Below are 12,091 nucleotides of genomic sequence, written 5' to 3'. Positions count from 1 at the left end.
CACATCTGTCATTGGCTTCATCAATAAGTGCATCGATGACGTCGTCCACACAGTGATGGTATGTACATACACCAACTAGAAGCCATGGATAACAGGCAGCATCCACACTGAGCTAAAGGCTAGAGTTGCCGCTTTCAAGGAGCGGGACTCTAACCCGGAAGCTTATAAGAAATCTCGCTATGCCCTCTGATGACCCATCAAACAGGCAAAGCGTCAATACAGGACTAAGATCGAGTCGTACTACACCGGCTCTGAAGCTCATCGGATATGGCAGGGCCTGCAAACCATTACAGACTACAAAGGGAGGCACAGCGGAGAGCTGCCCAGTGACACAAGCCTACCAGACGAGCTAAACTACTTCTATGCTCGCTTTGAGGCAAATAACTCTGAAACATGCATGAGAGCACCAGCTGTACCATACAACTCTGAGATCACGCTCTCCGCAGCTAATGTGAGTAAGACCTTTAGGCAGGGCAACATTCACAAGGCCGCAGGGCCAGACGGATTACCAGGACGTGTACTCTGAGCATGCGCTGACCAACTAGCAAGTGTCTCCACTGACATTTTCAACCTGTACAAGTCTGTAATACCAACATGTTTCAAGTAAAGTAAATGGTGGGACCAACAGCAATAATAATAGTAGTTGTGGACATGGGATTACCATTAAAACCTCTTCCTTCTACCCCCTAATTTTTCGAACGTTCTGTTAAAAATCGCGCAACATTTCAGCGCCCTGCTACTCATGCCAGGAATATAGTATATGCATATGATTAGTATGTGTGGATAGAAAACACTCAGACGTTTATAAAACTGGTTAAATCACGGCTGTGACTATAACATAACATGAGTTTCATCGAAAAGCGCAGGAAAACCTGATCACTGAAAATGGAAGAATATATCCCTGCGTGACTTGAACCCATTGATAAAGGTGAACCACAATTAATGGGGCTGAGGTTGCAGTACCTACAGCTTCCACACGGTGTCTAGAGTCTTGTCATTTGCCTACTATTTGTTTCTTGGTCAAACAGATGCAAGGCAGCGCAGTTCTTCAGGTCTAGGACCGGATATTTTGGTTGAGTTTCTAGCCGGACATTTTTCCAGACGGACAGCTATAGAATATACTTCGTCTTGTGATTAATTTGATCGCTTATTAACGTTTACTAATACCTAAAGTTGCATTACAAAAGTATTTCGAAGTGTTTTGTGAAAGTTTATCGTCGACTTTTTGAATTTAAAAAAATGATGTTACGTTATGAAACGCTGTTTTTTTTCGTTGATCACACAGTCTACATATAACGATATCTAGGCTATATATGGACCGATTTAATCGAAAAAAAAAGACCCAATAGTGATTATGGGACATCTAGGAGTGCCAACAAAGAAGATGGTCAAAGGTAATGAATGTTTTCTATTTTATTGTGCGGTTTGTGTAGCGCCGAATATGCTAATTATTTTGTTTACGTCCCCTGCGGGTCTTTTGTGGTGTTACATGCTATCAGATAATAGCTTCTCATGCTTTCGCCGAAAAGCATTTTAAAAATCTGACTTGTTGCCTGGATTCACAACGAGTGTAGCTTTAATTCAATACCCTGCATGTGTATTTTAATGAACGTTTGAGTTTGAACTAATACTATTAGCATTTAGCGTAGCGCATTTGCATTTCCAGAGCTCTAGATGGGACGCCTGCGTGCCAGGTAGAAGCAAGAGGTTTTAACAACAACTACAACAACAATATTAATGAGAACAAAAATACATTAAAGCAATGGTAGTAGACCAGTGTCAACATGACTGAGAAGACACATGACATGGTATGAAAGACAAAACAAAACAAGATGGGAAATATTATCGACATTACTTTGCACTTTTCACTGGCTGTCCCTCAGGTTGTGGCAGGAGGACACATATTTGGCTGCCAAAACTGCACATTTTGGCTTTTCACCCAATAAATATTTGATTTTTTCTACATCTTTTACAGTTTCCAATTCTTTGTATTGAATTATAATTTTGGGAAAGAAATGTTCTCTTAGGTCTGAGTATTTGTCACAGTGTAATAGGAAATGCAGCTCTGTCTCAGAGTGAGCACAGCCTGTCCTCTCTGGGCAGCCAGGTTTGTCTGTGACGACCGGTTTCTATAGCCAGACTGTGCTCACTGAGTCTGTACCTAGTCAATGTTTTCCTCAGTTTTCTATCAGTCACAGTGGTCAGATAGTCTGCCACCATGTACTGTCTGTTTAGAGCCAAATATAATTGAAGTTTACTTTGATTTTTTTGTGGTGTCTTTCCAATAGGTGATATATTTTTATTTTTGTTTTGATTTGGTTGGGCCAGATTTTCTGAGTGCTGTCCTGAGGCTCTATGGGGTTGGTTTGGGTTGGTGAACTGAGCCTCAGAACCAGCTGTCTGAGGGGACTCTTCTCTTGTTTCATCTCTTGACATTCTAGAGCTGTGTGATGGAATGTTTTGGGGTCACTTGTTTTTAGATGGTTGTAAAATTTGATGGCTCTTTTTTCTATTCGAATGAGGAGGGGGGTATTCATTTTTCTTTGCACTTGCAATACAGTCTTGCAATATTCATTATTAGAGATTGGACCCCATACTTCACTGCAATATAGAGCAATTGGTTCTGTAACTGATTTAACATTTTTGAACCAGATTCTAATTGGAATTTCGATTTTAATGTTCATTTTAATGGCATAGAATGTTCTTCTTGCTTTGTCTCTCAGCTCATTCACAGCCATGTGAAAGCTACCTGTGTTGCTGATATTTAGTCCTAGATATGTGTAGTTTTTGGTGTCTTCTAATAGAACTGTGTCCAAATAGAATTTATATTTCTCATCCTTATTTCCGGACCTTTTTTGGAATATCATCATATTTGTTTTCTTTAGGTTAACGGTCAGAGCCCAGGTCTGACAGAACCTGTGGTTAATGGTCAGAGTCCACGTCTGACAGAACCTGTGAAGATGATCTAGGTGCTGCTGTAACCCCTCTTTAGTGGGAGACAGCAGCACCAGGTCATCTTCGTGCCAAATAGAATCAAATGCTTTCTTGAAATCTACAAAACACGAGTAGATTTTGCCTTTGTTTTGGTTTACTTGTTTGTCAATTAGAGTGTGGAGGGTGTAAATGTGGTCTGTTGTACGATCATTTTTTAGAAATCCAATCTGGCTTCTGCTCAGGACGTTGTGTTCTTCAAGGAAATTATGTAGTCTGTTATTTATAATACTGCAGAGAATTTCCCCCAAGTTGCTGTTAACGCAAATTCCTCTGTAATTATTTGGGTCAAATTTGTCTCCATTTTTATAGATTGGTGTGATCAATCCCTGGTTCCAAATATCGGGGAAAATACCTGCAGTGAGGATAATGTTGAAGAGTTTGAGTATAGCCAATTTGAATATGTGGTCTGTATATTTGATCATTTCATTTCAAATATCATCAGCGCCACAGGCCTTTTTGGGATGGAGAGTGCATAGTTGTACTTTTCTTGTATATCTTTTTGTTCTCTGCTCGTTGTTATATCACTGTAGAGGTTTGCAAAGTGATTTCTCCACATATCCCCATTTTGGAGAGCCAATTCCTCATGATGAGGTTTGTTTAATTTATTCCAATTAACCCAGAAGTGGGTTGACTCTTATCGATTCCTCAATTCCATTCAGCTGATTTCTAATGAGCTCTTCCTTTTTTGTTCTTAGGGTGTGTTTGTATTGCTTCAGTGTTTCCCCATATTGAAGGCGTACATTTTTGAGGTCTGGTTCTCTGTGTTTTTGATTAGATATATTTCTCAATGACTTTCTTAGATTTTTGCAATAATTATCAAACCATTTTTCATTATCTGTTATTTCTGGATTGCTCTTATGCTTCTTTAAATTAGCCAAGGAGGCTAATTTGTCAAATATAAAGTTTATGTTCCAAACAGCCAAATTTACACCTTCATTGCTATAGGAGAATGTTAAGGCTAAAAAGTTGTCCAGGAGAGATTGTATTTTTTGGCTACTAATTGCTTTTTGGTAGATGTCTGCACTATTTGCACTCCATCTATAGGCCTGTTTTGTACCATGTCATTTATTGGGCCGTGATGCTTCATGGTTGGGTTCTGCTCTTCTCAGATACACTGTGATTTTACTGTGGTCTGAGAGAGGTGTTAGTGGGCTGACTGTGAAGGCTCTGAGAGACTCTGGGTTTAGGTCGGTGAGGAAGTAGTCTACAGTGCTGCTGCCAAGGGATGAGCTGTAGGTGTACCTACCAAAAGAGTCCTCTCTCAGCCTACCATTGACTATGTACAGACCCAGTGTTCGACAAAGCTGTAGGTGTACCTACCAAAAGAGTCCCCTCTCAGCCTACCATTGACTATGTACAGACCCAGTGTTCGACAAAGCTGTAGGTGTACCTACCAAAAGAGTCCCCTCTCAGCCTACCATTGACTATGTACAGACCCAGTGTTCCACAGAGCTGTAGGTGTACCTACCAAAAGAGTCCCCTCTCAGCCTACCATTGACTATGTACAGACCCAGTGTTCGACAAAGCTGTAGGTGTACCTACCAAAAGAGTCCCCTCTCAGCCTACCATTGACTATGTACAGACCCAGTGTTCCACAGAGCTGTAGGTGTACCTACCAAAAGAGTCCCCTCTCAGCCAACCATTGACTATGTACAGACCCAGTGTTCACAGAGCTTCACGAGATGTACTCCGTTTTTGTTTTTCACTTTGTCATAGTTGTTTCTGTGGGGGCATGTGGGGAGGGAAAGGTTGTTGCTTCCTGGTAGGTGTTTATCCCCATGACTGTTAATAGTGTCTTGTTCTTCTGCTGTTCTAGCATGCATGTCTCCACAGACCAGTACGTTGCCTTTGGCCTGAAAGGGACTAATTTCCCCCTCTAGAATGGAGAAACTCTCTTCATGGAAGTAGGGTGACTCTGAGGGGGGAATGTATGTGGAGGAAATTGAGAAACTCTCTTCATTGAAGTAGGGGGACTCTGAGGGGGAAATGTATGTGGAGGAAATTGAGAAACTCTCTTCATTGAAGTAGGGTGACTCTGAGGGGGGAATGTATGTGGAGGAAATGGAGGAACTCTCTTCATTGAAGTAGGGTGACTGAGGGGGAAATGTATGTGGAGGAAATGGAGAAACTCTCTTCATTGAAGTAGGGGGACTCTGAGGGGGGAATGTATGTGGAGGAAATGAGGGAACTCTCCTCATTGAAGTAGGGTGACTCTGAGGGGGGAATGTATGTGGCACAGAGGAAGACGCTTTTATCTGTCAAGATGGCCTCCTTGTTGATTTTTAACCAGATAAAGAATTCTCCTGTTTTCACAATTTGATTGAATAAATTAGTTCAGATTTATACCATATTAGCATTCCCCCTGAGTCTCTGCCCTGTCTGATTCCTTTTAATTAGGTGGATGGTATGATTATCTCCCTATAACCTAGTGTTCAGCCAGTGGAAACATCACCTCTGCACCATGTTTCCTGTAGTACTACAATATCAACATCATCAATTTCTTTCAGGAAGTCTGGGTTTCTGCTCTTTAGCCCAAAAGCAGAGGACTTCCATCCTTGTAAATTCCAACATGCAACGTAAAATGATTTCGTAACTTTTTTTTCTCTTTACCTTAAAAATGAGACAAACACTCACAATCCAACAAGAACTATTAAAATAGGATTTTTCAATTAAAGTAAACTCTTATTATGCAAATGTGATTTGTTTATCTTGTTGAGGACGTGGTACCGAATTGGGGACCACAATCAGCAGAAATGCTCAAGAGCGCCACCATAGAGGTTGATATACGTCAAACTTTCATTAAAATTGACATACAATATACTGAATTAACCCTTTCATGCGTGAGTTCCAAATATCTCTAACGGTCGCCCCAGCGTGAGTTTTTTTTATGCACGTGATGTTAGAATGTTCTCTCCATTCCAGAATGTGATTGATACGTAACAGTACATTTTATCCGCGCTGCCCTCAAACTAAAGCACGCAGCCTGTTTATATTTATAGGTTGTTTTAACTTCAATTTCAAATGATTTTCAAACAAGTTTTTATTTTCTAAAAACAGTTTGAATTTAGGTGTGTTCCGCCTCCTCATTCATTCACATAAAAATAGTCATTTTTACTTTTGCGGATAATTACATTTTTGGGACATTTCTGACACGGACAAAATTCCCCAAGCACTTCCCAATTGTTTGTGCAGTTCACGTCTGCAGACATTTGCTCATCTCCCATCAGAACAGGATCTGCACACGTGTTCACATTTTCTATTCCACATTTCTATTGTAGCGTACTGTATGTATGGAGCATAATATATTTGTGTATATTCTTTATCACCGCGGACACGTGAGGTAACGTTACTCATTTTATAACCTTTATGGTGTTATAGTCAATCGTGCTTACGTAGCCACATTCTTCTATTAGCTCTGTAAAACAATGCTAAATGCGTCAGAGAAGTATTATCTTGTGTTGCATTTTGAAGCTACCATGGCCTTATGACTCTCAAGTGGTGCAGCGGTCAAAGGCACAGCACATCAGTACTAGAGGCGTCACTACAGACTCCCTGGTTCAAATCCAGGCTGCGTTTCCATCAAAGTAAGTGCCTTATTACGTTATAATAGTTATAATAATAGTTTCCGTATGCCGTTTCTGCTGTAGCTGTAGATCATAATATATTCCTTATAACTGCGGACACGTGAGGTAACGTTACACATGTTATAACCTTTATGGTGTTATTGTCAATCATGCTTACCTAGCTACATTATTCTATTAGCTCTGTAAAACGATGCTAGTTGCGTCAGAAAACTATTAGCTTGTGTTGTATTTTGAAGCTACCCTGGCCTTATGACTTCCAAGTGGCGCAGCGGTCTGTGGCACTACAGACACCCTGGTTCAAATCCAGGCTGTATCACAACTGGCTGTGATTGGGCGTCCCATATTGCAGCGCACAATTGGCCCAGCGTTGTCCGAGTTTGGCGGTGTAGGCCATCATTGTAAATACTAATTTGTTCTTAAATTACTTGCCTAGTTAAATAAATAAAAGATATGAACATGGTTTGTTTATTTGGTCTATTCAGCATAGCTCTGTTCTGCCCTGCCTTGCCCCCTTGTGGAGCTCAAAAGTTAATTTCTTACTGTTATAACTCAAATCTGTGATTTTGTCAATGCAATAAACTATTTTTTATAGCAGTGTTTATTATGTTACTTCTTTGTAGTATTGTTTTATTGCTATATCCTTATATTGTATTCTAATGAATAATTCCTCTTTATTCTGTACTTTCAGAAATCAGAAACATTATTTGTCAATATCATAACTGGAGCTGGACATCTTTGGAGCTGAAGAATGAGGACAGCTTTTGTATGCTAACGTACACTCCTTAACAGTTGTACTGGATGAAAACACAGCAAGAAAACACATATGCCAATATGTAATATTAATCTATTTTATTGCAGTACTGGTAGTTGGTTCAACAACTTGTTTTACTAGAGGACAAAAAACTGAATATGCATAACCCATATTTAATATCCATGCAGTGACTGAACAACAACTGCATTTCCACCCCCATCTCTAAGGCATAGTATCATGGCTGCAACAACACTGAATGGCGCAGAGTGGGAGGTTACGTGGTTGACTGCCGGCACGCGCTACTTGTATCAATAAATCACTATCAGAAAATGTTTTGTGTGGTAATTATTTGTGTATTTACGATTTTATTCACATGTTTTCAATTCTAGGTGACAAATCATGCATTCCGATTCTTGCACAGATTGTAATGGGCACATATTATGTGTGTAAAATACCTTTTTGAAGGTTGTACTGATTATGATGAGCTAAGCTAATTCCAGCTGTGTATCCATGTTTGTTGACATACAATGCATTCTGGGATTCACATCTGTTTGACCAAAGATGTTATAACAAAATGAGGTGAGTAAGAGTTCACAAATTTTTTGAGGACTTCCGGAAATTCATGGTGGGATGTGAACGACGGTAGATGACACACCCCTTCAACATGCATACTACAAACAGACCAAACTCATCTCTTCTTCTCTTATTATCTTCGGTTTCTGTGAGGAAAAAATGCATGGCTGCGCGCTGAAACTAATGTCGGATTACTTTCGATTTCTATAAAGTGTTTTACCTAGTTATTTCGATCAATGGTGAGCTCACTCACCCGTGATGTGATTAATTATATACAGTAATTGCTATTAGCTAATTCATATTGTAGTTTACGTCAGCCGAGAGTTAGAAAATATGACTGCTTGTGTTGGGTCAATCTTTCCTCAGCGCTAGGACAAATGTAGCCTACATTTTTCCGGTTAGGATGATTGTGTTATGCTATATCTTCTGTGAATATCTGAACAATCCATCCAAAAATAAACTGCTGACATTCTGGACATAACTTTGTAAGGACTGTGTTTGTGTAAATAGTTTCTGAAAAAAGTGTGGCCAGCTCAAACGCTGATTGTTGCGTCATTCGAAACTGACGTTCTAAACGAGCATTCTAAATGAGTGTTCTAAACACACGGGTGTGATCGTACGCTTCAGGGACCACTGTAGAACGATCACACCCGTGTGATGGTACGTGTGAAAGGGTTAAAGCTACACTCGTTGTGAATCTATCGACCAAGTCAGATTTGTAAAATGCTTTTCGGGGAACGCATGAGAAGCTATTATCTGATACCATGCACCCTCAAAATACTCCACCGTCACCAAAAATGACAGATTTTGCGTTATCCGTCGCAAACGAAAACACTGAAATAAAATATAAAACATTCATTACCTTTGACGAGCTTCTTTCTTGGCACTCCTAGATGTCCCATAAACATCATTTAGGGTCTTTTTTCGATTAAATCGGTCCATAAATAGCCTAGATATCGAACTACGACTCCGTCGCGAGTAAAGAAAAAAAAATAGCATTTCATAACGTAATTTTTTAAAATTCTAAAAGTCGACGATAAACTTTCACAAAACACTTCGAAATACTTTTGTAATGCAACTTTAGGTATTAGTACACGTTAATAAGCGATAAAAATCCTCAGGAGGCGATGTGAAAAGATTAGCTTGTCTGTGGAAAAAATGCTGTCTTGAAAAAGTCGAACCAAAATCTGGGCGGGGACAGTAGGAAAGGAGTTCCCTTGTTTCGGTTAGACCAAGAATCAATTGCGCAACAAATGACGTGACTCTAGACAACCTGGGGAAGCTGTAGCCAATGAAAACTCGGCTCTATGTAATTCTGTTCGCTTTTAACAATTGCCTGTAGTCGCGGAAGAATATCTTTTTCCATTTTCAGTGAACAGATTTTCATGCACTTTTCGATGAAACGCACGTTCTGTAAATGGCACAGGCGTGATTTAAACAGTTTTGGAAACGTCTGAGTGTTTCCTATCCACACACACTAATCATATGCATGTACTATATTCCTGGCATGAATAGCAGGGCGCTGAAATGTTGCGTGATTTTTAACAAAAAGCTGCGAAAATCTGCATGAATTCTGAACTTCCTTAAGAGATTATCATTTAAGAATTTGTGTCATGCCACTTGGGTGGATGTAGTGTGAGGATGGTGGAGTTCTTGTGCTCATCTTACCATGACCCTCAGCCTATCACATGTGAGCATAGTAGACTCAGCATGTGTTTAATGTCCCTCATTTGGTTGGTGGGGGCTGGGCCAGGCAGGGCTGGGGAGGTCTGGCTGGTTGATCTGGTCTCCTCTGCTGTGTGAGGACAGGGCTGGGGAAGCCTGGCTGGTTGAGCTGGGCTCCTCTGCTGTGTGAGGACAGGGCTGGGGAAGCCTGGCTGGTTGATCTGGTCTCCTCTGCTGTGTGAGGACAGGGCTGGGGAAGCCTGGCTGGTTGATCTGGTCTCCTCTGCTGTGTGAGGACAGGGCTGGGGAAGCCTGGCTGGTTGAGCTGGGCTCCTCTGCTGTGTGAGGGCAGGTCATAGACTGGTGATCTAGCTGCTCCTGCAGCCTGTCCTCTGTCCTCTTTCTCTCCTGCAGCTCCTCTCTTAGTGTGGTCAGATCGTTATTAATGTTCTGCCTGTCTTTTTGGAGCTCAGTTCCTTTGTTAGATCAGCCAGCTCTCTCTTGAGTCCATCTCTCTCTTGATGAACCTCTTTCAGCTGTGTTGGAAGGCTGCTGTCAAATCAAATCAAATGTTATTTGTCACATACACATGGTTAGCAGATGTTAATGCGAGTGTAGCGAAATGCTTGTGCTTCTAGTTCCGACAATGCAGTGATAACCAACAAGTAATCTAACTAACAATTCCAAAACTACTGTCTTATACACAGTGTAAGGGGATAAAGAATATGTACATAAGGATATATGAATGAGTGATGGTACAGAGCAGCATACAGTAGATGGTATCGAGTACAGTATATACATATGAGATGAGTATGTAGACAAAGTAAACAAAGTGGCATAGTTAAAGTGGCTAGTGATACATGTATTACATAAGGATGCAGTCGATGATGTAGAGTAAAGTATATACGTATGCATATGAGATGAATAATGTAGGGTGAGTAACATTATATAAGGTAGCATTGTTTAAAGTGGCTAGTGATATATTTACATCATTTCCCATCAATTCCCATTATTAAAGTGGCTGGAGTTGGGTCAGTGTCAATGACAGTGTGTTGGCAGCAGCCACTCAATGTTAGTGGTGGCTGTTTAACAGTCTGATGGCCTTGAGATTGAAGCTGTTTTTCAGTCTCTCGGTCCCAGCTTTGATGCACGTGTACTAACCTCGCCTTCTGGATGATAGCGGGGTGAACAGGCAGTGGTTCGGGTGGTTGATGTCCTTGATGATCTTTATGGCCTTCCTGTAACATCGGGTGGTGTAGGTGTCCTGGAGGGCAGGTAGTTTGCCCCCGGTGATGCGTTGTGCAGACCTCACTACCCTCTGGAGAGCCTTACGGTTGAGGGCGGAGCAGTGATACAGCCCGCCAGGATGCTCTCGATTGTGCATCTGTAGAAGTTTGTGAGTGCTTTTGTTGACAAGCCGAATTTCTTCAGCCTCCTGAGGTTGAAGAGGCGCTGCTGCGCCTTCTTCACGACGCTGTCAGTGTGAGTGGACCAATTCAGTTTGTCTGTGATGTGTATGCCGAGGAACTTAAAACTTGCTACCCTCTCCACTACTGTTCCATCGATGTGGATAGGGGGGTGTTCCCTCTGCTGTTTCCTGAAGTCCACAATCATCTCCTTAGTTTTGTTGACGTTGAGTGTGAGGTTATTTTCCTGACACCACACTCCGAGGGCCCTCACCTCCTCCCTGTAGGCCGTCTCGTCGTTGTTGGTGATCAAGCCTACCACTGTTGTGTCGTCCGCAAACTTGATGATTGAGTTGGAGGCGTGCGTGGCCACGCAGTCGTGGGTGAACAGGGAGTACAGGAGAGGGCTTAGAACGCACCCTTGTGGGGCCCCCGTGTTGAGGATCAGCGGGGAGGAGATGTTGTTCCCTACCCTCACCACCTGGGGGCGGCCCGTCAGGAAGTCCAGTACCCAGTTGCACAGGGCGGGGTCGAGACCCAGGGTCTCGAGCTTGATGACGAGCTTGGAGGGTACTATGGTGTTGAATGCCGAGCTGTAGTCGATGAACAGCATTCTCACATAGGTATTCCTCTTGTCCAGATGGGTTAGGGCAGTGTGCAGTGTGGTTGAGATTGCATCGTCTGTGGACCTATTTGGGCGGTAAGCAAATTGGAGTGGGTCTAGGGTGGAGGTGATATGGTCCTTGACTAGTCTCTCAAAGCACTTCATGATGACAGAAGTGAGTGCTACGGGGCGGTAGTCGTTTAGCTCAGTTACCTTAGTTTTCTTGGGAACAGGAACAATGGTGGCCCTCTTGAAGCATGTGGGAACAGCAGACTGGTATAGGGATTGATTGAATATGTCCGTAAACACACCGGCCAGCTGGTCTGCGCATGCTCTGAGGGCGCGGCTGGGGATGCCGTCTGGGCCTGCAGCCTTGCGAGGGTTAACACGTTTAAATGTCTTACTCACCTCGGTTGCAGTGAAGGAGAGACCGCATGTTTTCGTTGCAGGCCATGTCAGTGGCAATGTATTGTCCTCAAAGCGAGCAAAAAAGTTATTTAGTCTGCCTGGGAGC

The 12,091-nt window shown here is 42.1% G+C and overlaps 1 protein-coding gene and 2 long non-coding RNA genes across 3 annotated transcripts in view; all 3 read left to right on the top strand.

Annotated features, from left to right (window-relative positions):
* The window catches only part of LOC115126381 (sodium/potassium-transporting ATPase subunit beta-1-interacting protein 4-like), a 163,553-nt gene that overhangs the window by 119,550 nt on the left and 31,912 nt on the right, over positions 1-12,091 (top strand). The gene's annotated exons all lie outside the window — the stretch shown is intronic.
* LOC135562715 (uncharacterized) lies at positions 5,828-6,578 on the top strand. Its single transcript, XR_010460064.1, has 2 exons — positions 5,828-6,334; positions 6,466-6,578. It is a non-coding gene; the product is annotated as an uncharacterized LOC135562715 (long non-coding RNA).
* LOC135562713 (uncharacterized) lies at positions 7,273-8,378 on the top strand. Its single transcript, XR_010460063.1, has 2 exons — positions 7,273-7,411; positions 7,557-8,378. It is a non-coding gene; the product is annotated as an uncharacterized LOC135562713 (long non-coding RNA).

The sequence above is a fragment of the Oncorhynchus nerka genome, linkage group LG20, assembly GCF_034236695.1.
Source record: "Oncorhynchus nerka isolate Pitt River linkage group LG20, Oner_Uvic_2.0, whole genome shotgun sequence".
NCBI classification, from domain to species: domain Eukaryota; kingdom Metazoa; phylum Chordata; class Actinopteri; order Salmoniformes; family Salmonidae; genus Oncorhynchus; species Oncorhynchus nerka.
The sequence above is the reverse complement of the archived record's forward strand: the minus strand, read 5'-3'. Positions and strand labels throughout refer to the sequence as shown.